The following is a 24211-nucleotide window of genomic DNA, read 5'->3' on the forward strand; positions in this document are numbered from 1 at the left end:
CCACGTGTGCCCCCCCCCCCCTTTGAAGCAGGCCTGTCCTGGTTCTTCAGCTCTGTAGTAGCAACTCACAGGTACAGCTCCTAGTCATGTCCCTGCTTGCAAGCCTAGTGGAAAGTTAGGTATGGAGGTGGGGGACAATCAGAAAAGGGCTTTAGCCTTAAGGTGTAATTGCTTCAAAGTGGAGCTAGCATTAACACTGTTCAACATTTGAGCAGCTCAAAGTGTAACATGTAACAAGGCTGACTGCAACAAGAACCACACCCAATCCCTTTCAGTAGAATCGCTTTCCTCCCTCGCATGGGTGATTGGTGCTGCCTTAGTCAGGGGGAGGGCATGTGCCCCCCCTGCAACCAGTCCTGCTGACTGAGGGAGGGTCCTCCTGCAGCCAATCTCACTGTGTGGGAGGATCCCCACAGCCAATCATTATAGCCACTTCTGGGCGTGGCTGCAGTCACTTCTGGGAGCAGCTGCAGTGATTGGCTGGTGCTTCCAGGGGAGGGCACCAGCACTCCCACCTCCCCATCACCTAAGTGGCAAGCACAACCTGTCAGGGTGCATGTGCACCCCCATGCACCCCTTACATGTCACAACTTTCCCCTTAGCTCTATTTTATATGATCCTGACCACAATGGGTGTGCGGAGGGGGTTGGAGGGAGGGCATTCCATTCCTTTGTCAAGCAGGAAAGGATGAGCTTTAAAATAGTTTCTCTGTGGGATGGAGACCAAAGCCTTGAGGTAAGTAGGAGACCTGGAGGAAAAGCAAGCAAGAGGAACCAATAGGGGAGGTACATTCATACTTTGGGAGAAATCAGGGCAATCAACTAGTTACCTCATGTGCCTGTACACAAATGCATGGAGCCTGGGAAATGAGCAGGAAAAACTGGAAATCCTCGCACAGTTACAGAACTATGATATGGCTGGAATAACAGAGAATTGGTGGGATAGCTTACATGACTGGAGCACTTTCATGTATTGCTACAAAGTGTTCAGGAAGGACAGACAGGTGAGAAGAGGAGGAGGAGTGCACTTTATGTAAAAAAGCACTTTATATAATTTGATTGCTCAGAGCTCTGATATGGAACTGGAGATAGGCCTGTTTAAAGTCTATGGTTATGGCCAGAGGAGAGAGCAACAAGGGTGATGTCATGGTGGGGGTCTGCTATAGATGACCACACTAGGCAGAAGTGGTGGATGAGGCTTTCATCAAACATCTAGTGGAAGTTTCCTGATTAGCAACCCTGGTTCTCATGGGGGACTTAAGTCAACCTGACATCTGCTGGGAGGGCAATGCAACAGTGTGCAGGCAATCCTGAAAGTTTTTGGAGAGTATTGGGGACAGCTTTCAGGTGCAAGTGCTGGAGTAGCCAACTAGGGGCCATGCTCTTCTTGACCTGCTGCTCAGAAACAGGGAAGAATTCATGGGGAACGTAGTAGTGGATGGCAAATTGGGCAGCAGTGACCACAAGATGATTGAGTTCAGGACCTGAGGAAAGGAAGGATGGAGAGCAGCAGAGTAAGGACCCTAGACTTCAGAAAAGCACACTTTAACTCACTGAGGAAACTCATGGGCAAGATCACCTGGGAAGCCAGTCTCAGTGGGAGAGGAATCGAGGAGAGCTGGCTGTACTTCAAAGAAGCCTTACTGAGAGCGTAGGAATGAACCATCCTGATGTGCAGCAAGAAAAGCAAGTATGGGAGGAGACCAGTGTCTGTTAGCAGGAAACTCTTCAGTTAGCTAAATCACAACAAGGTTACCTTATAAGAAGTGGAAACTTGGACAAATAACCAGGGAACAATATAAGAGCATTTCTCAGGCATGCAGAGATGAACTCAGGAAGGCCAAAGCACAATTGGAGTTGCAGCTAGCAAGGGATGTGAAGTGTAACAAGAAGGGTTTCTGCAAGAGGAGAAACTGGGAAAGTGTGGCTCCCTTACTGAATGGGGGATACAACCTTATGACAGAGGATGCAGAAAAGGCTGAAGAGCTCAATGCCTTTTTTGCCTCAAGCTTCACAGGCAAGGTCAGTTCCCAGACTACTGCACTGGGCAGCACAGTTTGGGGAAGAGGTGATCAGCCCTCAGTGGTGAAAAAACAAGTTAGGGGTTGCTTAGAAAAGCTGATGTGTACAAGTCCATGAGGCTAGATGAGATGCACCTGAGGGTGCTGAGTTGGCTGACACGATTGCAGAGTCAGTGACCATCATCTCTGAAAACTCATGGCAATCAGGAGAGGTCTCAAATGATTGGGAAAGGGCAAACATAGTGCCTATATGTAAGAAAGGGAAAAAGGAGAATCCAGGGAACTACAGAACAGTAAGCCTTATCTTAGTCCTTGGAAAAATCATGGAGTAGATCATCAAGAAATCCATTTCTAAGCACCTGAAGGAGAAAAAGGTGATTAGGAACAGTCAGCATGGATTCACCAAGGGCAAGTCATGTCTGACCAACCTGATTGCCTTCTATGATGAAATGACTGACTCTGTGAATGTGGAGACACTGGTGGATGTGGTGTACCTTGATTTTAACAAGTCTTGATACAGTCTCCCACAACGTTCTCACAGGCAAACTAAAGAAGTATGGGCTGGATGAATGGACTGTAAGTTGCATAGAAAACTTGCTGGAGCATTGGGCGCAGAGAGTAGTAATCAATGGTTCAAAGTGAAGTTGGCAGTCCAATGGCATTAAGTGGAGTTTCCCAGGGGTTGGCCCTGGGCCCGTTTTTTTTTTCAATGTCTTCATTAATGACCTGGAAGACAGCATAGAGTGCATCCTCAACAAGTTTGAAGATGACATGGAGCTGAAGGGAGTAGTAGATGATTACATTGCAGGGTAAGTATAAGATTCAGAGTGACCTAGATAAATTGAAGGATTGGGTGAAAATGAACCTCATGAGGTTCAACAAGGACAAGTGCAGAGTCCTGCACTTAGGACAGAAGAATCCCATGTACCAGTACAAGCTGGGGGCTGAGTGGCTGGGCAGCTGCTCTTCAGAGAAGAACCTGGAGGTTACAGTGGACAATAAGCTGAGTATGATGAAGCAGTGTGCCCTTGTTGCCAAGAAGTCTAATGGCATAATAGGCTTCATTGGTAGGTGTGTTGCCAGTAGGTCAAGGAGAGTGATTCTTCCCCTCTATTCAGCACTAGTGAGGGCACATCTGGAGTACTGTGTTCAGTTTTGAGCCTCACACTACAGAAAGGATGTGGACAAATTGGAGAGAATCCAGCGTAGGTCAACAAAAATGGTGAGGGGGCTGGAGGACATGACTTAAGAGGAAAGATTCATAGATTCATAAATTGTTAGGGGCTGGAAGATGTAGATCATCAGGTCCAGTCCCCCTGCACTAGGCAGGAAAAGATAACTGAGGGTCAAGTGACCCCAGCAAAGTGACTGTCCAGTCTCCTTTTGAAGATTTCCAGGGTAGGTGAGTGCACCACCTCTGGAGGGACTTTATTCCACAGTCTGGACACCCTGACTGTGAAGGAGTTTTTCCTAGAATTGAGCCTGAAGATGCCTCCCAGGAGTTTCTATCCATTGCTCCTGGTCTTCCCTAGTGATGCCCTGGTGAACAGCTGTTCACTGAGTTCTGGATGTACTCCCACTACTAACTAAGCACTTCAGCCTTCTCTCCTGTCAGCTGAAGAGGCCCAAGTCCCTCAGCTTCTCCTCATATGGCTTGTCTTGCAAGTTCCTATTCATACATGTGGTTCTTCTCTGGACCCTCTCAAGTTTGTCAACATCCTCATTGAAGTGCAGTGCCTAGAACTGGATGCAGTACTCCAGCTGCGGTCTCACCAGTGCAGAGTACAGTGGGAGTATCACTTTCTTAGTTTTGCAGAAGATGCAACGGTTAATACATGCCGATGTGTTGTTTGCACTGCTAGCCACAGTATCGCACAACTGGTTCATGCAATGGTCTATCAATACCCCTAGGTCCCTTTCGGCCATGATGCAAGTCAAATTGTCACCACCAAACCTATAAGTATTTTGGGGATTTTTTGCCCCTAGATGAAGGACCTTATATTTCTGAGTGTTGAACTTCATCTGGTTCCAGTCCACCCAGCTCTCCAGCCTGTCCAGGTCTGGCTGTATCTGCAACCCATCTGCTGGCATGACCGCACTCCCCCCATAACTTAGTATCATTCACAAACCTGGCCAGTGAGCTTTTCACTCCCCACATCCAAATAATTGATAAAGATGTTGAAAAGCACCAATCCAAGCATTGATCCCTGAGGGATACCATTGGTCACTTCTTGCCAGGATGACACAGATCCTTTCATGAGAACTGTCTGGGTCCTCCCATGCAGCCAGTTTTCTATGTACTGAACTATTGAGCAGTTAAACCCACAATCTTCCCATTTTTCCACAAGGATATCATGGGATACCAGATCAAAAGCCTTTTGGAAGTCTAAGTATATAATGTCGACCTTTTCTCCCATGTCCAGGTGGTGCGAGACCTGTTCATAGAAGGAGATGAGATTGGTAAGATGAGACCTACCCATGATGAAAACATGTTGGCTGTCATTTAGAATCTTACTGTCAACAAGCGTATTGCACATATATTCTTTAATGAGTTTTTTTTCAGTATTTTCTCTGGGATGGAGGTCAGGCTTATTGAGCCTGATTATCCCCAAGATGAGGGAACTGGGTTTATTCAATCTAGAGAAGAGGAGACTGAAAGGAGATTTAATAGCAGCCTTCAAGTACCTGAAAAGAGATTCGGAAGAAGATGGAGCTAGACTGTTCTCAGTACTGGCAGATAACCAGGGATCCTGCTTTTCTCTGATTTAAAAAAGTCACCAATTTCCAGTTAGAAAAATGTTACCTCAAATCTACATTTTTATATGATTTCAGTGAAACACTAACAATATAATTATGCAGTTTTTGGGTCCTGTTTTGGGGGTATGAATAGGGGTATTGACGCATATGCTAAGTTGCTTTACTGCTTGTTCCCATTTTCCTTGTTCCTCCCCACCATGCTGTGCGTGATCAATTGGGACTTCTACAACCACAAGGGGTACTTGCTGACAGTCCTGAGACACTCATTCAGCAGTGCTTCTCCTGCATGTGTGTCCTGAGAAGTTAAGATATGTTGTGGTCCTTTCCTTTCAAAAGCACTTGACCCAGAACAGTTATAATCTGGCTCTTGAAATCCTATGGCTTCAATCCCTATCATACTTTGCCATCTGTTGAACAGCTTCATTGATAGATTTGTCCCTTACTGTAGATTTGGGATTAAAGGAGCTTATTTTTCATTTTCACTCCACTACTAAGAAATAAAATGACTTACAGCACATAGCAAACTGACTTAAAGAGTGAAGAGCCAGTCCCAAGGATTATGGTAAATACCCTATGGTTCTTGTTTAGAAGAGAAGCAATTGTCCACACAAATAGAGAAATAGCTGCTGGAGGCATTTAAACCATCCTAAATGGCCCAAAAGTTGTCAATTACCACATGTAGACTTTAAGCACTTAAATTGTCATCCTGAGGCTTTGCATATTGATTCTTCATTGGTGCTAAATCCTGACTTGCAGAAAAAAATCATTGAGCCTCTGAAATAAAATTGTTTCTTCTTTATATTACCATGATAGTCTCTGAGTCAGGAATTTAATCCATTTTACTGCTACTTAACCTGAAAATACAAATAAAAGCCACTAATAAATGTAGAGGCCATACCCAGATGAGCCTGGCTGTGCAGTATGTGGCACTGCAAATGTGTCTGTAGCACAAGAAAAAAAGTGGAGTTGTGCACACAGCGGCAGCATGTGCTGCCTGAAGCCAGAGCCTGGCTGGCCAGAGCTATGCTTTGCTGCTGGCCAGGCTCCGCGCAGCAGGATAACTGCTGCTGCAGCCTCAGGAGGCACCCAGAACCTCAGATAAAGCTGCTGGGGCCATCCCAGTGCTGGCTCCAGCCTCCCCTATCCAACCTGGGTAACTTGTAGTATTCCAATGCACACATGGGACAGGCATTCCCTGAGGACAACTAGCAGCAACACAAGGTACGCTGCTGCGAATTGTCCCTAGGGAACCAAATGTTCAGGAATGTCTGAACATGGCCAGACAGGTCTGAGTTATGGCGTCCATAATAAAGATTTCCCTAAAGATTTCCAATAATGCACATGGGCTCACAGTCATGAAGAATGTAAATATAGTCAAGTCTAGAAGAGTGGGAATTGCATGAGAGAGAACACCAATTACTATAATTTCTAAATGTACTTTTGAAATAATAACAACAATAAGAATAAAAATTTAACAGTTGAAACAGGAGAATGCTGAATGAGATTATCCACCATAGTGATTAGTAGGGATCCTGGTTTTCTCTGATAAAAAAAAAAATCCCCACATTTTGGATTTAAAAAGTAACCCAAAATTCACCTTTTTTCCATTATTAAAATGAAATACCACTATATATATATAAATATATTAGTGGTGTTTCATTTTAATCACAGAAAAAGGTGGATTTGTAGTTACTTTTTTAAATCTAAAATTTGGGGATTTTTTTTTTTATCAGAGAAAACCAGGATCCCTGGTGATTAGAACTTTTGCCTTTCCTGTTCCCATTGGTGATAATTTAAACCATAATATACACCATTTCTGCAGAGTCTTATCTTGACATACATCAGTGCTCGTCTCTCTCAGCCTCCCTAGCCACAAGTTTTCCACTCCTTTTTATGTCTGTTCTAGATTCATGTTCTCATTTTCCCTGTTGCTCTGGCTTACCATATACACACACACAGGCACACACTTTCCAGAGGTTAGTGCCTTGTTCAAGCATTTTCCATAGTTACAAGCTCTGCAGCAGCATCAGTGATCCTCGGGTTGTCAAACAGAGTTGTTTTATGTGCCCAGTCTGCAATAGCCAAGTGCATGTTACTGGCTCAGTCAAGCCATGCATGTAGAATACTTATGGAAGGATTTTTTCATAGCGTCAATGGAGCATGGAACAGCACTGCCTCATGACATCCTGTACACCCTGGAGGCTGTGAACTGCATGCTTTAACAGAATCACTCAGAAAACACAATACAAAATGTAAGAATTGCTGAAGTGAGTACAACTCTCACAGCATGGGTTAAGAGGATATGGCCCTCTATGAAGAATTCTCTCACCATTAGTTCAGAGCAATATGAGAATGGATCATATCCTCTCTCTTCTTCATTTTTATTCTTTTATCCTTTCTCTGCAAACTTGACAGAAAAGCTCATGTTAACCTCCCTTTTTTGACAGAAGTGGCATTTCTGAGACACAAATACGCAGCTGTCACTCCTGCTGCTTAGGCTAACCTAAAGTGTGATGGGCATATAATTAGTATAGCGATTACTCTTGCTTTTTGGGAAACCAGGCCTCAGATCCTTTGGTATTAATACATATTTTTTTTTAAATTCACTATGAATTCACTGTGAAATCAAATGTACCTTTTGCCATAACTAGCATGATTGTTTTAACTATGCAGCCTTTTCATGTTCACATGAAGATTTAATTGACTTGATCACAGAGGAGTCTCTCATACCTCAGGTTATTAAACTCCCTATTATGATCAAGTTGTTAAGAATTTCGAAAGGAAACAAATCAGTTCCAACTCTTTTCCAATGAAGGCTCAATGCATAGTACAGATTTTTTCTCCTTATTCTGAATTTGTTACCATTTACCCTGCAGCCAGGATACAAGGATTATCATTCATTTGTTCCACTACAATTTGTTTTTACAACACCTAATTTTGAATTAGTGGGTACAGCATGTGTTCTTCAGACTTATCTGCAATTATTACATGGCACATTGGCTAGAATTTTGAGGTCACTTTTATGCTATATTATGTCTTTGGAGCTTTGCCATATCCTTTCTTTCTTATTGCAATAAGTGCTTTATGGTCAGTTTCAGCTTTAAAAGAACAACCATATACAAAAACCTGTACTTTGTATAAACATACATATCAGTTTCATTTGTATTTTTTTTCTCCTTCACTTTCATAGATCTGACAACAGACATTGTCTCTCATGACTTCTCTGATAAAACAAAAATCCCCAATTTGGGGATTAAAAAAGTAACCCAAAATACACATTTTTCCCATGGTTAAAATGAAACACCTCTGCCTATCTAGCTATCTAAACATATCTACATGAAACCTCTAGATATATCTACATATTAGTGGTATTTCATTGTAATCATGGAAAAAAATGGATTTGGGAGATTTTTAATCTGAAAATTGGGATTTTTTTTTAAATCAGAGAAAACCAGGATCCCAATTCATGATCTCCATAGCAAAAATTATTTCCAGCCCCAAAGTTTCTATGGAGAGTATATTCTCTTCCACCGGGTTAAAGAGGAGAAGTCATGGTACTGTTTAAAGCTGGATTTAAACAGTACCATGAGGACAACACAGAAGTCAGATAGAGATTCCGATTAACACAACACAGAAGTCAGACAGTCATAAAAGAAGAGATTATTTTACACACACAACAGTAAACACAACACAGAAGAAGTCAAAGATTCAGACTGACACAACACTGACATCAGAGGATCATGGAAAAAGAAATCAGATTTTATATAGTTATTATTAATATTTATAGTTACAATAAGACTACAGACAACACAGAAGTCAGATAGCGATTCAGATTAACACAACACAGAGAGTCATAGGAGAAGAAGAAGAAGAGATATGATTTTAGGTACACACACAACAGTAAACACAACGCAAAAGAAGTCAGATACAGTCATATATCAGAAAAGAAGAAGGAGAAGACATATATTATTAGTTAGTTACACACACAGACACATTTTCCAGCACAGGAAAGATTAATATGGAATGTGCTGGAAAGACAGGTGCCAGATCTTCTGGTAGGGGAAGGAGAGGGGCTAGAGGGAGTAGGGGGAGAGCTAAAGCTACAAAGCCCCCTGCCCCTCCCCCAAACATAGATGCATCCTCTTTCCTAGCAGCCATGAGTCTTCTGTTCCCAGTGGAAGCAAGGAGGTGATCAGTACCTATCTCTGCACCTGCACCACCACCCCTAATTCCAGAAATAGGCACATGCAGCATAATGATAGTCTCCTCCACCCCAATTTAATCTCCCAGTATGAGCCTCCCACTGCCAGAGGTGGAGCTGGATCTGGAACCAGGGAACCTGAGCACCCTAGCTAAAGAAATTCTGGGGACTGAGGGAAAATCTGAGTTTCTGCTCCACACCCCTCATAGTTCCTCTAGACACAGGCTTCCTTTTCAGGAAGGAACCTTGGAGGAGGTTGTGGAGGCAAGTGGCTCAACTGAATCAGATCCTCCTGTTGTTGTGCCTCTGCCTGATGAGGAGGGGGATAAGGCAGGATTCCCACCCTCAACCCAGAGTGGGGGAGTTGTGTAGTGTGGGATCATTTGGAGGTGGCAGATGATCCTAAATACACTATCCGCCAACACTGCTGAAGGCAGATCAGCCAGGGCAAGGAGGTGAAACACTTTACCACTACAGTTATGCTGCTTTTCCTGAGGAGGCAGCACCCCCTTGCCCTTCTTCCTTTTCAGCCTCACACCAGTGGAAGCATGGCCAAAGGGAAGTCCACTGCTTGTTTCAAAGCCCCTGTTCCCCCAAAGCAGAGGCAGGCCACCCTGGAGCAGTGGGGGAAAAGACACAGAGAAAGGGGGGTGCATTGCAAGGGCGAGCGAGATCACCCAGAGCATCGGGAAGAGGCTTGCTCTGGATAGCCATCTTTTCTCCTTAGTTGAGTGGCCAGGGTTCAGGAGGGTCATGGTTCTTGTGGCCCCATTCTACCAAGTGCCTGCATGCACCACCTTTAGCAGCACAATGGTACCCTCCCTGTATGAGGCATACAGGGAGTAGTTGAGGGAGAAGCTGTGGAAGGCAGGTCTGCAGGTAGCCTTGTACTTCACCTCCAACACCTGGAGCAGCTGGGGTGGCAATCACACCTACCTCTCTGTCACAGGGCACTGGTGTGATCAATCAGGCAATCAATAGGCTCTACTGCAAGCCGAGGTGCTGAATGATTCCCACACAGGGCACTGGTGGGATCAGTCAGGCCATCGGTGGGCTCTCCTTCAAACCAAGGTGATGGATGAGTCCCACACATCAAAGTAGATCATGGTGACCATGAACGACATAGTAGAGGGGTAACTCATTGGGCAGAGCACGCTCACCTGTGGGTTCATAGTCACATACCTGATGCTGGAAAGGCTGGTGGAGCAACAGAAGGCCATTCATGAGGTGGCCTTGCTTGGGGAGATTGGGATCAGTGGGCCCCATAAGAGAGCTAAGTAGGATATGATCTTTCATATCTTAGTGGTTCTCAAACCCTTCCTCAAGGCTACCAAGACCCTCAGCACTGGCAATGCCCTCCTTAGCCAGGTGATCCCTGTAGTGAAAGAACTTGAGAAGTTCCAGGTGATCAGTGTTCCTGGCTGGGGCAAGCCGCTGTCACCAGATGTGCAGGCACTGGTGAGGCAGCTGAAGAAGGGCATCAGAAGACAACTGGATCCCTTGCAGCCCAGTATGGTCCACATGCCTGTGGGCATGTGCGACCACAGGGTGAAGGGGAGCATGTGCACTGGCAGCACCAAACCCCTCAATCACTGGACACAGTTTCTGGTCAACAGAGTCAGGGAGGCAGAAGGGCAGAGGCAAAGGGATGTGGAAGAGGGGGTACACTTTCCCATGTCAGGACTCCCAGCACCAGCCAGTCTGTCCCACCCAGGCACTGCCAATGTGAGTGAAGGGCATGGCTTCAATGTTGGGGTCCAGATGCACCAGACCGCAACCTTGTGCAGGTAGTGCCAAGGCTTCAGTGGCTACCTATCAGTGACTGAGGATGTTGGGCCATTGCTGTGTGACCCCTTGGCCTACTGCGCAAGCCGCAGCCAGATGTGGTAGGATCTGGCCACAGCTGCCCAGGGACACCTATCCTGTCCACCAAGCAGTGTTCCAAGCGAGAGTGTGTTCAGTAGTCCTGGGGATGTTGTGACACCCCACCACACTTGCTTGGATCTTTGTTTGGTGGAGCATCTGGTGTTCCTGAAGGTGAACCTCCCACTGCTGGGGTTCCCCAAGCTCCACCTGCACATGGAGTGAGTGCCACCCTCCACACTCTGTCTGCACCTATTTCCATTTTATTTTTTTACGTCAGTTCCTTCCCCATTCTCAGAGCTGGAGGTGACGCTCACTGCATCACCAGCCAGCAGGGGAAGAACACATCCCTGCTGAGCTTCCATGCCAGGATGAACTTAGAAGTATGGCCCCGGGCTACAGAGAAGGAGGACGCCCCAGGTCCTGGGCATGACCACTAAAACTGCATTCTGCCAGGGTCAGGAAGGCCTGGTGGGAGGGCCCCAGGAAATGCCCAGACTGAGGATCCCCTAGGTGAAAGCTGCATAGGAGATGCCATAACCTTCACCTACCATAAACACACGCACATAGTCCTGGCTGGGGAAATCCCAGACCAGTCACCTCTTTGACAGGTCTGAGGCTTACTGGTTGTAGTGGAGTTGTAAGGCTCCAGATGAGTGCAGCTTGGCTGCCTGAGATGCCACCTTTCAGGTTGAAAAATGCTTTATCAGGCTGAGGAAGCACTTGCAGTTGGGGTGTGTGTGTGCTGTTCCTGGATGGAAGGAATAGTAAAGAAGCCAGAGGCTGCCATGCAATGCAGGCAAGAAAGCCAGTAAATGAAAATGGATATGGAAGTGTCAGGGAGTGAGGGACAGGCTGGGGTGGAGGGTGGGAAAGGGGATGTAGCAGTGCAGGTAAAAGTGAAAAGCTATCAGGGGAGTCAGATGCCTGGCAGGTTGCAGTGTGTCAGAATTCCAATGTGTATATTGAGTCCATGAGTTTCTGTACCTATTACCTAGGAGGCTGATGAAGAGCAATTCATAGGCCCATCTCTGAAAGGTGGTTTGTACATATAAACAAGCACCTAACCTCATCACCAGAACTGAAGCCAACTTCCTACAGCTCAAAACACAAAACCTGCCAACTATCTCCAGTACCCTCACAAACTGCACACCAGACTCTATCAAAGACAAAAATACCCCACAACCTCTGGGGACACATTCCTCACCAAAAACCACTCTGGCTCCAGTCTCTCAGGCCTGATTCTGAGAGGGAACAAATTACAAACCACTTTTCACAGCTAGGCTTATGAACTTCAGTTCTTCAGCCTCGTAGGTACAGAAACTTATAGACAAAATATACATAGTGGAATCCTGACACACTGCAACCTGCCAGACATCTGGCTCCCCAGGTACCTCTGCACTTTTGCCTGCACTGATACATCCTCTTGGGGTCATCATTGACCACAAGATGAACATGAGCCTGCAATGCGGCTAGTAGAGTGACCAAAATGCTGGCTTGCATCCATAAATGCCTCTCAAGCAAATCCTGGGACGTCATTCTCCCCTTGTACTCAGCCTTGGTGAGGCTGCAGCTGGAGTACTGCGTCCAGTTTTGGGCTCCACAATTCAAAAAGGATGTGGAGAAGCTTAAGAGAGTCCAGAGAAGAGCCACGTACATTACCAGAGGTCAGGAAAACAGACCTTACGATGACTGGCTGAGAGCCATGGGGCTCTTTAGCTTGGAAAAGCACACGCTCGGGGTGATCTGATGGCCACCTATAAGTTTATCGGGGTGACCACCAGTATCTGGCAGAATGTTTGTTCACCAGAGTGCCCCAAGGGATGATGAGGTCAAACAGTCATAAACTACTACAAGACTATTTCAGGCTGGATATAAGGAAGAATTTCTTTACTGTCTGAGCCCACAAGGTGTGAAACAGCCTCCCATCGAAGGTGGTTCAAGCACCTACGTTGAAAACCTTAAAGTGTAAATTGGATGCTTATTTTGCTGGGATCCTATGACCCCAGCTGACTTCCTGCCCTTTGGGTGGGAGGCTGGACTTGATGATCTTCCAAGGTGCCTTCCAGCCCTAATGTCTATGAAATCTCTGAATCCCCCTCCCCACCTCACCCAGTCTGTCCCTCATCCCCTGACACCTCCATTTCCATTTTCACTGACGGACTCTCTTGCCTGCATTAAGTCTATGAGTTTCTATACCCACAAGGCTAAAGAAGTGAAGTTCATAGGCCTGGCTGTAAACAGTGGTTTGTAATTCCCTTTCAGGATCAGGCCTGAGTGACTGGAGGAAGAGTGTTTTTTGGTGAGGAATGTGCCCCCACAGGTAGTGGGGTATTTTGTTGTTGATAGATTCCAGTGTGCAGTTTGTGGGGGTATTGTGTGGTTATTGTTGGCAGGTTTTGTGTTTTGAACTGTAGGAACTTGGCTTCTGGTGATGAGGTTAGTTTAGTAAGGTTTGGTGCTTGTTTGAATTTACAAACCACTTTTCACAGCCAGGCCTATGAACTTCACTTCCCCATGAACAACCCTTCCAAAGAACCAATCAACCCCCCCCAATCCTGCACACTTCTCCCCCCACCCTGACTTACTTTGATTGGCTCCTGGCACCAGTGAACACCAGTAAAACCAGCACTGGAAGTGGCTTGAGGGTTTGGCAGGTTCAGCTGTGTGTGTGGGGTGGGATGGGGTGCTAGCTGGTTTGTGGGAGCTAGTACAGTTAAATTAAACTGGGTTGGCCTTTTTTGACCTATTTAGTCTCTCTGGAACTTCTGTACAGTTTGCCCTTAGATTGACCTAACTAGGAATATAAATGTAAGAGCCGCACATAGATTAAGGTAGATTGGGTGGCCATTTTAACCCAATCTAAATTCCTCCTAACCTCTCTGAATGTCTGTAGCTACCCTTAAAGTTCATATACAGTTTTTATGTCTATTTTTAACAGTCTTAACAGGACAGCTCTGCACCTGAATTATGTGATCTGTGCCTCTTTCTGGGAACTTTTTTGTATTTCTGTTTGCTCTTTTGCTTGACACATGCATATTACCTTTCCATTTGTCAGATTTGCTTCCTGTAGGTGCCTTTCTCATGCCATTTTTACACCTTCCAAAGATGGTTGCTGGATGAAGAAACCTTTTGGGCAGAATTCATAAGATGAACTCTTTACATTTTAATCAGTAACAAACATCTTTTTGAGAGAGTTATTTTGGCACGTGTCCGCAAGGGGTCAGAAGGGGAGATTATGCTTAGGGGCAACCCACGCAGGTTCATTAGAGGCAGGTCCTGTCAGACCAAACTGGTGGCCTTCTACAACCGGGTCACAAAATCCTTAGACACAGGTGTAGCAGTGGACGTAGTCTTTCTGGACTTTAGGAAGGCCTTTGACCCTGTCTCTCACCCCATTCTCATTAAAAAACTAGGGGACTGTGGCGTTGACACCTACACAGTCAAATGGGTCATTAGTTGGCTGGAGGGCCACACTTAGAGAGTTATGGTGAATGGGTCATTTTCGACCTGGAGGGATGTGGGCAGTGGGGTTCTGGAGGGTTCGGTCCTCGAGCCTGCACTGTTCAACATCTTCATCAGCAACTTGGACAAGGGGGGTAAAAAGCACCCTGTTCAAATTTGCAGATAACAGTAGGATGTGGGGAGAAGTGGACATGCTAGAAAGGAGGAATAGGCTGCAATCAGACCTAGACAGGTTACATGGGTGGGCGAATGAGAACAGGATTGGTTTCAGCACTGACAAGTGCAAGGTGATGCATCTGGGGAGGAAGAACCAGCACCATACCTACAGACTTGGGAACTCCCTTCTCATCAGTTCAGAGGCAGAAAAGGATCTTGGAATCATCATTGATGCCAAGACGAATATGGGCCGACAATGTGGGGAAGCATTCAGGAAAGCCAACTGCACCTTGTCATGCATCCACAGATGCATCTCAAGCAGGTCCAAGGAGGTGTTCCTTCCCCTCTATGTGACACAGGTCAGGCCACAGTTGGAGTACTGCATCCAGTTCTGGGTGCTATACTTCAGGAGGGATGTGGACAACATGGAGAGCATCCAGAGGAGGGCCACCTGCATGATCAGGAGTCAGCAGGGCAGGCCCTATTAGGAGAGGTTAAGGGACCTGACCCTGTTCAGCCCCCAGAAGAGAAGGCTGACGGGGGATCTAGTGGCCATTTATAAACTAGTCGGGGGGACCAACAGGCACTGGGGGAGTCCCTGTTCCCGCAAGCACTACCAGGAATGACAAGAAATAATGGTCACAAGCTATCAGAGGGTAGATTCAGGCTATATATCAGGAGGTGCTACTTCACTGTCAGGGCAGCTAGGATCTGGAACCAACTTCCAAGAGAAGTGGTGCTGGCTCCTACCCTGGGGGTGTTTAAGAGGAGGTTAGATGAAAATCTTGCCAGGGTCGTTTGACCCCAGTACTCTTTCCTGACATGGCAGGGGATAGGACTTGATAATCTGCTCAGGTCCCTTCCTACCGTACCAACTATGAAACTCTCTCTACTTTTCATTGCTTTATTTTTAATTCCTTACCTTGAAAATATATTTTTCATAGGTGTCATATGCCCCAGAAACCCCATGATCATCAAAGCTTTTCAGTATTTCTTCAGTGCTCTTGTAGCCTTTGTTGTCATCCCCTACAGTATTAAATATACTGTGTTCAGAACATCTTTATCAGCCACTAACAACTGCATTTGGTTGATTTAATAGTCTGTTTAATTTAACATACAGTTCAGATATCTACCCAACATTTCTTCCAAGTATCTTCAAAATTTCTCTAATGCATTCTGCATTTGCACAGCAGACATTTGTATTTTACTTTTCTCCTGTTGCAGCCAATGTCACTTTCATCAGACATTCCAATCTGCTTGCTCTTTCCATGGATTTATCAGCACCATGGGACTAATTTATTTTGTTCTCAAAAGTGCACAAGTAGGACTTCGGTGGAAATTAGGTATCACAGTTTGAATAAACTATCCATCTTGGCTCTGTTCCAAAAGCCACAAAGCTCAGAAGGGCTGTGCTCCAAAAGCCACAAAACTAAGTTTGGACAATCTGTTCATTTTAGACGGAAAAGTATTTTAGGATTGTTTTAGGATATTTTTTTACAGCCATTAACTTGCTAATGTAAAATGTATAAAGGGCTCTGATATCAGGGAAAATAAACCCCATGGACATTTCATAAACACAAGGCTATAGAAGTGTACTTCCTGTTGTTTGCTACCAGTATTCTTTATTATTTTCATATTAGAGAGCCATGGCTCTAAAAACAGAAATCACCCTGAAAACATGGACTTGAATCTAGGACTCCTTTCCCCCAGAGAAATACCTAAACCACTAAGATAAAGAAGCATACTCTAATTTGTTTGCTTTCACTGGATTCATAACACTAGCATTCTTGGCCATCGAATGTGCTGCACATTAGACAATCATAGGTTATTTACTTAGTGATTAGAACACTCTCCTATGAAGCAGGAGATTTGAGTTTACAGAGCTTTAGGCAAAAAGTGAATGGCATCACCACCAGGTTATTAGGTATCTAGCCTGGAAGTGGGACTAGGTATAGTGGATAAAAAGTGAAGGGAGGTACTACATTTTCAACCAGATTCATAAGTTAACTTGAGAATTCAGATCCACATGATGCTTAGCATTTCCTGAGAGACAATTTTAGGCATCTCTGGGCTTTCTGAATCATGCTTGTGTGCATCTAGCCTATTTTTTCCCATTCTCTGCCTATAGCATCTATGCTAATTAGGTTGGTCAGATTTTTTTTTGTCTGTTTAATTTTTGCCTCTGAAATACGTATGAAAAGTATGAGGATTGAAGTTAACTTCTTGTAAGGGGCTTGAGGGGGACGGATGGGGAACGGAGACAAACCCAAAAAACAAAACAGTAAAAATCTAAATCCTTTATTTTTGTATCATATTCTTTTGTACTAACTTAATTTAACGTTCTTAAATAAAAGATAAGCGATTCAAATACCTATGACATTCAAAATGGCATCAGATACACCACAAGGAATAGTCTGGCTTGGAGAGAAGTTGATAATGTAATATTACTATTTTTTTTTACTCCCAAAGCAGGAAAACAGATAAAAATAACATTTTTATTTTCCTATCTGACCTACAGTTACCGTCTTGTGGTGTTTAAAATGAGTGCACTTTCTATAAAACACCTGTAAACACCTATAAACTATTGCTTGTATGTTTTATAGGTACCTATAAAACATACATACTTAAAGAGAAAGAGAAAAAAAAGAGGAAAATAATTATGACATTGGAACTACAGCAGAAAGGCAAAAATTTGTCCTGTGATCTGCATGAAAACACTGCACTGTGATATTCAGCCCTTCTCCTACACATACAGAGCAGTATATCTACAGAAATGGGAGCACAAAGACTGAGTTAAGTACTGCTTTGCAGATTTGGAGGGGTATTTTGCTGAAGAGGTTTTATATCTCAATTTAAAAACTACTCTAAAACAAAATATTAAAGTAGCCTGTCTTTCTTTAGTCTTAAAAGTGAATTGAATGAATTCCAAAGGGTGGGAGGTGTGGCAGGAAGCCACCTTTGTTTCTTCCCATAATCTCTGCTCTGTGACAATTTGATTAGGATGGGCCCAGCAGAGAAGACACACCTTTACCCTCTCTCTTCAGGTAACCTGAGCTGGCTACATTCCTGAGGGAGGGGGGAAACCTGCTCCCTCTGCCTATGTGACTGGTATCAGCTACCTGGGTGAGGGGCTTCTACCTGGTGGGCTAGAGTCTGCCCGGCAACTAGTGATGTATTTCAAATTGGTTGGCCAATGGCCAACAGGTGCTGGCCTCCTTTGGACTAGGTGAATGAGGTCACAGGGGCTATATAAATTAAGACTGCCTAGGAGGAGGGGGCAGCAGCCATGTGGGGGACTTAGACTTAGACAGGAGCTTTACCATCTGAAACTGGCTCTCTCCCCCATAGCTCATGAGCTAGGAACAGCCTGCCTCCAGAGGGAATCTCCAACAGCTTCTGGATGATGCTTGTGAGTAAGCTACTCAAGATCTGGTTAGATATCTAGGTGGCATTAACTCAGATGCGTGATCAAAAGGTTACCTCAGCCAGACTGCTTTGATCTATGGGATTTCTATAATATTGCTCTATCTTATACCCTACTTTCACCCTACCCCTGTAATCAATAAAGTTCTCCTTTGTGACCGGTGTAAGAGACTTATTGAGGGGTGGGTCTAAATTATGCCTAAGAGACCCCTTTGGTCTGTGGACTAAGGGAGACTTTCCTTTTTGGCCCCTGATTTGGGGAAGTGCCCCAAGTGCCTGTACTGGGTTGAGTACCCATAGCACTATTAGGCCTGTGTTTCCCCGAGGACACAGGGCCGCGAGAGTCCCTTCTCGGGGTGGTGGCAGCTTACGTTACCCCCAGGCTAGCGAGTATGCTCCAGGAAGGGGGACAGCCGGACACGAGGCACCCCTAGGGAGGCACTCGGAGCCAGGAAGGTGGATGGGCACAAGGAGGTGGGTGGCTCAATGCAGGAGCACCCCCTACTGGCCCGCCACAGGGGGTACAGAAACTCCAGTTATGATGTATGTTTGATCAATGGTGCCTTTTTGCCAAATCCCCTTATGCGGTTACATATTTTTCTCTCTCTCTTTTAACCTTTTTATAAGAAAGGCCTAAAATGTCTTTCATTCTCTGTATCTTTTTCTCTTTCCCTTCTCCTGTTTTCCTTTCTGGATCTACTACTATATCCAATAAAGCTGCATAAAGCTAGTTTTATGGACTAGGATAGGGTCCATCCATTACCATTTTATGTGGGGCAAGATTGGATGACATGAGAGTGATCTGAAATGCTTAATCCCTCTGTTAATGGAGTCAGTAGCCTTTTCACATTAAAAAATGCCCATATTCTTATGGAACATCCATATACAGTGTAATATTATTAACAGAGATATATTTTATTAGTAGTATTGGCATGTGCGGGTCATTGTCAGAGGCACTGTACAGAAATAAAAACAGTCACAGCTTCAAAGAGCTTATATTTTAGTAATTACTTTAAAATATTACAGAACTTAATATGGGAAGATATCCTTTGTATGATTTTGTGACCCATCGTATATATAAATTACTAAATTTTAAGGACAGAAGGATCTTTATGATCATCTAGTTTGACTTCCTGCATAACACAGACCATAACATTTCACTGGTTATTACTACATCAGTCCCACAAATTCTGGCCTAACAAGAGCATATTTTTTCAGAGGGGGTGGGGGAGATCAGGTCTGACTTAAAAATTACAAGTGACCCTTAGTAATCTGATCTAAAGGTTACCCTAACCTAAATAAGTGCCTAATTTGTGGTTTAAATTTACCTAGCTTCCGCTTTAGGAGTGGTGTCTTAAGCCTCACTCTATTAAATGCTATAATATATCCAAAAATACCAATGGTAAATTTGACATTTTGCATTATATTATGAAGGATTTATCTATAAGGAAAATACTGAGATGGCACAATGCAGTGATGCTTCTATTTTCAGATGTAATTCCTATTGAATCATTCCACAAAGTCAGTGCCTCACAGTTCTTAAATGATTGCAAGTAAATAACATGCTTTCTCATTAAATGGTCTGTGTTTCATTCATCTCTACAGGACACTTGCTTATTTGCTGACCTGACTGCCCAGAAATGAAAAAAGAAAGGAAATCATCCTGTGGGGCTGAATTAAACAGATTGTGACAGTTGCTGTGGTTTATGGCCATGATCCAGCAAGGCAGTTAAACATGTGCTTAAGTGCTTTGTTGGATAAGGGCCTGCTAGCCTGTGAAGAAATCTTGGAGTGTTTCCAGAATGAGTGATAGATTTGACCTCAGGCCTGGTGATGTTGCTTGATACATGTCTTATGAGCAGGGATCCTGGTTTTCTCTGATTAAAAAAATCCCAAATTTTTCTGATATAAAAAAATTCCAAATCCATATTTTTCATGATTCAAATGAAATGCCACTAATATATAATTACATATTAAAATGAAACACCACTAAAATATAAATATATGTATTAGAGGTGTTTCATTTTAATCATGAGAAAATGTGGATTTTGAGATATTAAGACTTTGTGGAATGATTCAATAGGAATTGCATCTGAAAGCAGAAGCATCACTGCATTGTGCCATCTCAGTATTTTCCTTATAGATAAAACCTCATAATATAATGCAAAATGTCGAACTTACCACTGGTATTTTTGGATATATTGCAGCATTTAATAGACTGAAGCTTAAGAACTTACTCTGAAAGCTGATGCTAGATAAATTTAAACTATATTTTAAAAATACCCCCAAATCTATATACATACTACATAAATATACACATATATACACCATACATATACATGCATATATAATACATATATATAATGAATAATGATTATAATTAAAATGAAATGCATTTAATCATTTTCCCATGATTAAAATGAAACACTATAGATATAGATATCTATCTATCTATCTATCATGTTTCATTTTAATCATGGAAAAATGTGGATCTGGGGATTTTTTTTTTTTTTTAAATCAGAGAAAACCAGGATCCCTGCTTATGAGAAGTATTTTTGAGTCCACGTTGTCCACCCTAAGAAAAGCTGGGAATATAAAATTGGATCTTGGGATACTGTAAAATCAGCCAGGCAGGGATTATTCTGTGTTTGAGAGAACCATGACAACAATCAGAGTAAGCTCTTCACAGAGACAAAGAATCACAGAACCTGGACAGGAAAACTTTATATCCGGAGAGCTACTAGAAAAGCTCTGGGGTAAAGAATAATTAGATCGCAAATGTATACTACACTTTTGGTATTTGAGAGCACTCAACATTTTACAGATATTCAGTATTTCATTATATAAGGTCTAAAGTGATCTGAAAATATGAGCACATTTTTCCCCCTGACCAGGACCAGGACCAGGTAAATTTAGAAGTTATTACATCATTTTTTTTCAGTAGCAGTTGTTTAGGCCCTCAAAGAAAAATGTCTTTTGTTCACATAAAATATTTTTTTTCCATTCTTTCTATGCTATGAAGCACTGCAAATTATATGCTATATTTTTAAAACCACTAATATATTAGTGATATGCACAGAGTTGTATTTTTCCATATTATGGTATCTATTTTTTTTCTGTACTTACTGATGCATTCTAATCAAATGAAAGGTCAGCTGTACCTCATTTGTCAAAAAGTCTTCTGCTCAGAACGTTGTAAAAGTAAGAAAGCAGCCATTGCAGGCTACAATTTGTGTGTGCATTTACACAAATTAATGTATGGCAATAAACATACCAACACACACACGCGCACGTTCTGACATTGTAGATACTAAAACCTACAATTTGATATTAATATTAACTTTATTTCTCTCTCTCTCTGCTCACTACTAATTCAATTTTATATAAAAAATCCTAATAAAGTTAGTAACAAATTGGGGTGAGTATTTTATTTTTTATTACAGTATTTGTAGTGTATACAATGAGGATATTTATTTTTCTTCTAAAAAAGGAGGTCTAAAATTAAGATACTACTCATACACAAAAGTTAAGTAACAAAAAACTAGATGAAATCATTGTAATTTTATTCTTTTTCAGTCGTTAATTTTGAAAGATCCTGGCTTTCTCTGATTTAAAAAAACCCCCAATTTTCAGTTTAAAAAAAAGTAACCCCATTATCCACATTTTCTGTGACTTAAATGAAACACCACTATCTATATCTAGATATAGCTAGCTATATCTAAACATAGAGAGTGGTGTTTCATTTAAGTCATGGATAGTGCGTGATGTGATGCTGCAACTAGTAAAGTGACCAAAACTCTGGCTTCATCCATAGATGCTTCTCAAGCAAATCCCGGGACATCATTCTCCCCTTGTACTCAGCCTTGGAAAGGCCACAGCTGGAGTACTGTGTCCAGTTTTGGGCCCCATAATTCAAAAAGGATGTCGAGAAGGTTGCGAGAGTCCAGAGAAGAGCCATACACATGATCAGAGGTCAGGAAAGCAGACCTTACGATGACAGGCTGAGAGCCATGGGGCTCTTTAGCCTGGAAAAGTGGAGGCTCGGGGTGATCTGATGGCCACCTCTAAGGCTCAGCGGTGATCTGATGGCCCGATCCCTGTGGCACTTCCCCTTTCCCAACTTACCTGGTCAGGGTCAGGGTCTGGTGTGAACTGGGCTGGTGTGATCAGGGTCCCAGGGTGGGTTGCAGACTGCTCAGAGCCTGGATGGCTCGTCCAGAGGTGCAGGGAGGTTCCTGCTCCTGTGCGCACCTTGGAAGAGACCGAGGGGCATGTGCCTCCAGATCTGTGCGCAGGGCAGAGGTGGGCTGTACGTTGGACTCTGCACACTGCTGCCACTGCTCTAGCAGCAGCATGGCACCATGTGCCTGCTGCCGCCAGCTCCTGGAACCGGCTCCCGAGGTAGCAGCAGTATGGAAAATATCAGAAAGGCAAAAAATAAAGAATGGTTTTAAATACAAGAAGATGTTCTATAAATATGTTGGCCAAAAAACAAAAAAAAAACCCACTAAGGAAGTTGTAGGTCTTCTGTTAAAGAGCCAGATGGAACTCCTAACAGTTGATGTAAAGAAAGCGGAGCTACTTAGCAGCTATTTTGCCTTCATCTTCACAAACATATTAAGCTGCAACCAGACACCTAATAAAGGTTACAGGCAGCCCCCACTTAATGCTGTTTCGCTTAACACTATTTTGCAATAGTGCTCATTGATACCCAATTTCACTTAGAGCTCAGCAACTTTCACTATAATGCTGACAGGCATCAAGCAGGGAGCACTGGCAGTGCACAGTCTCATAGCCATCTTGCTTCAACAAAAACTTTTGTGTTCTGTGCTCTTTCTTGTTCTTTTGTGCTTATGTTGCTGTCTTGCTTAGTCTTTTGAGCTTGATGTTGAAATCAGCCATCGTGAGTCAGAAACATGCAACTGACTCGGAGACTGCAAGTCCAAGAGTCTTTCTGACTGCAAGAGTCAGAAACAGTGCAAAAGTGTAATGCTGGAGCTTAAACTGGATGTCCTGATGTGACCTCAAGCAGGGGAACACCAGAATGAGGTCTACAGAGAATTAAATTTGACTGGATCAACTGTTGCACCCATATTGAAAAGTAAAGATAAAATAAAAGAATGTAGTAGAATTGTAACTCCTTTGAAACTCAATAGGAATAGGGCTTCAATTATGTTAGAAATGGAGAGGTTGTGGATTGAGGATACAACGCAATGCCATATGCCCTTGAACATGTTGCTTATTCAGAAGAAGACTAAGAGTCTGTATGATGATTTACAGAAAAAATTGCCTGAAGGATCTGCTTCTGAGCATTTTATTGCAAGCAAGGGGTGATTCAAAAGATTTAAGAAGTGCTGTGACTTACATAACATTTCTATTCAGGGGGAGAGGCTGCTAGTGCTGACACCCAAGCAGCTTCCAGTTATAGAAATAAACTTGTGGAAATCATTGAGCAGCAAGGTTATACACCTCAACAAGTCTTCAGTGCTGATGAGACAGGCCTGTCCTGGAAGAGAATGCCTTCTAGGACTTACATTTCCAGGGACAAATCAATGCCAAGTTTTAAGGTGTCCAAAGATTGATTGACTTTATTGTTTGGTGGTAATACTGCAGGGCATTTTAAATTGAAACTATTGCTTGTATACAACTCATAAAATCCCAGGTTTCTCAAGAGGTGTCTTAGAGTTCCAAATGACTGGCAGACTGCTTTTAAGAAGGTGGCCTGGCTGACAACGTCAGTCTTTCAGGGTTGGTTCAGGGATTATTTTTGTCCTGCAGTTGAGAAATATTGTGCTGAGAACAATCTTAGTTACATCTCTCTCCTTTAGTTTATTTTATTAGTGAATTCTAACCTGTTCCTAAAAGCTTGACTATTGTGCCCACAAGGCACTTATCATTTTAGACAATGCACCAAGACATCCTACCACACTTGATGACCTCAGTGATAATGTAAAAGTTGTTTTTCCACCCCCTAAAACCACCTACATTATAAAACGGATGGACTAGTGTGTCATTGCTGCCTTTAAGGCTTATTACATAAGGAAAACATTTGCCCAGGCAGTCAGAGCTACAGATGAAGAGGGTGCTCCAACCCTAAAAAATTTTTGGAAGGGCTATAACAGTTGCAAGGCAGTAGATAACTTTTCAAGTGCCTGGGATGAAGTTGCTTCCAAAACAGTGAATTGTATCTGGCAAAAGCTTTGGGCAGACTGTGTCCAGGATTCCCAAGAGTTTGAGGAACCAATGGTGACAATTCATGACAATATCACTGAGCTTGGAAGGAAAACTGTATTTAATAAGCTTGAACCTGAACACATTCAGGAGTT

This window comes from Crocodylus porosus, unplaced genomic scaffold (assembly GCF_001723895.1).
Source record: "Crocodylus porosus isolate Cpor-Errol unplaced genomic scaffold, CroPor_comp1, whole genome shotgun sequence".
Classification (NCBI taxonomy): domain Eukaryota; kingdom Metazoa; phylum Chordata; order Crocodylia; family Crocodylidae; genus Crocodylus; species Crocodylus porosus.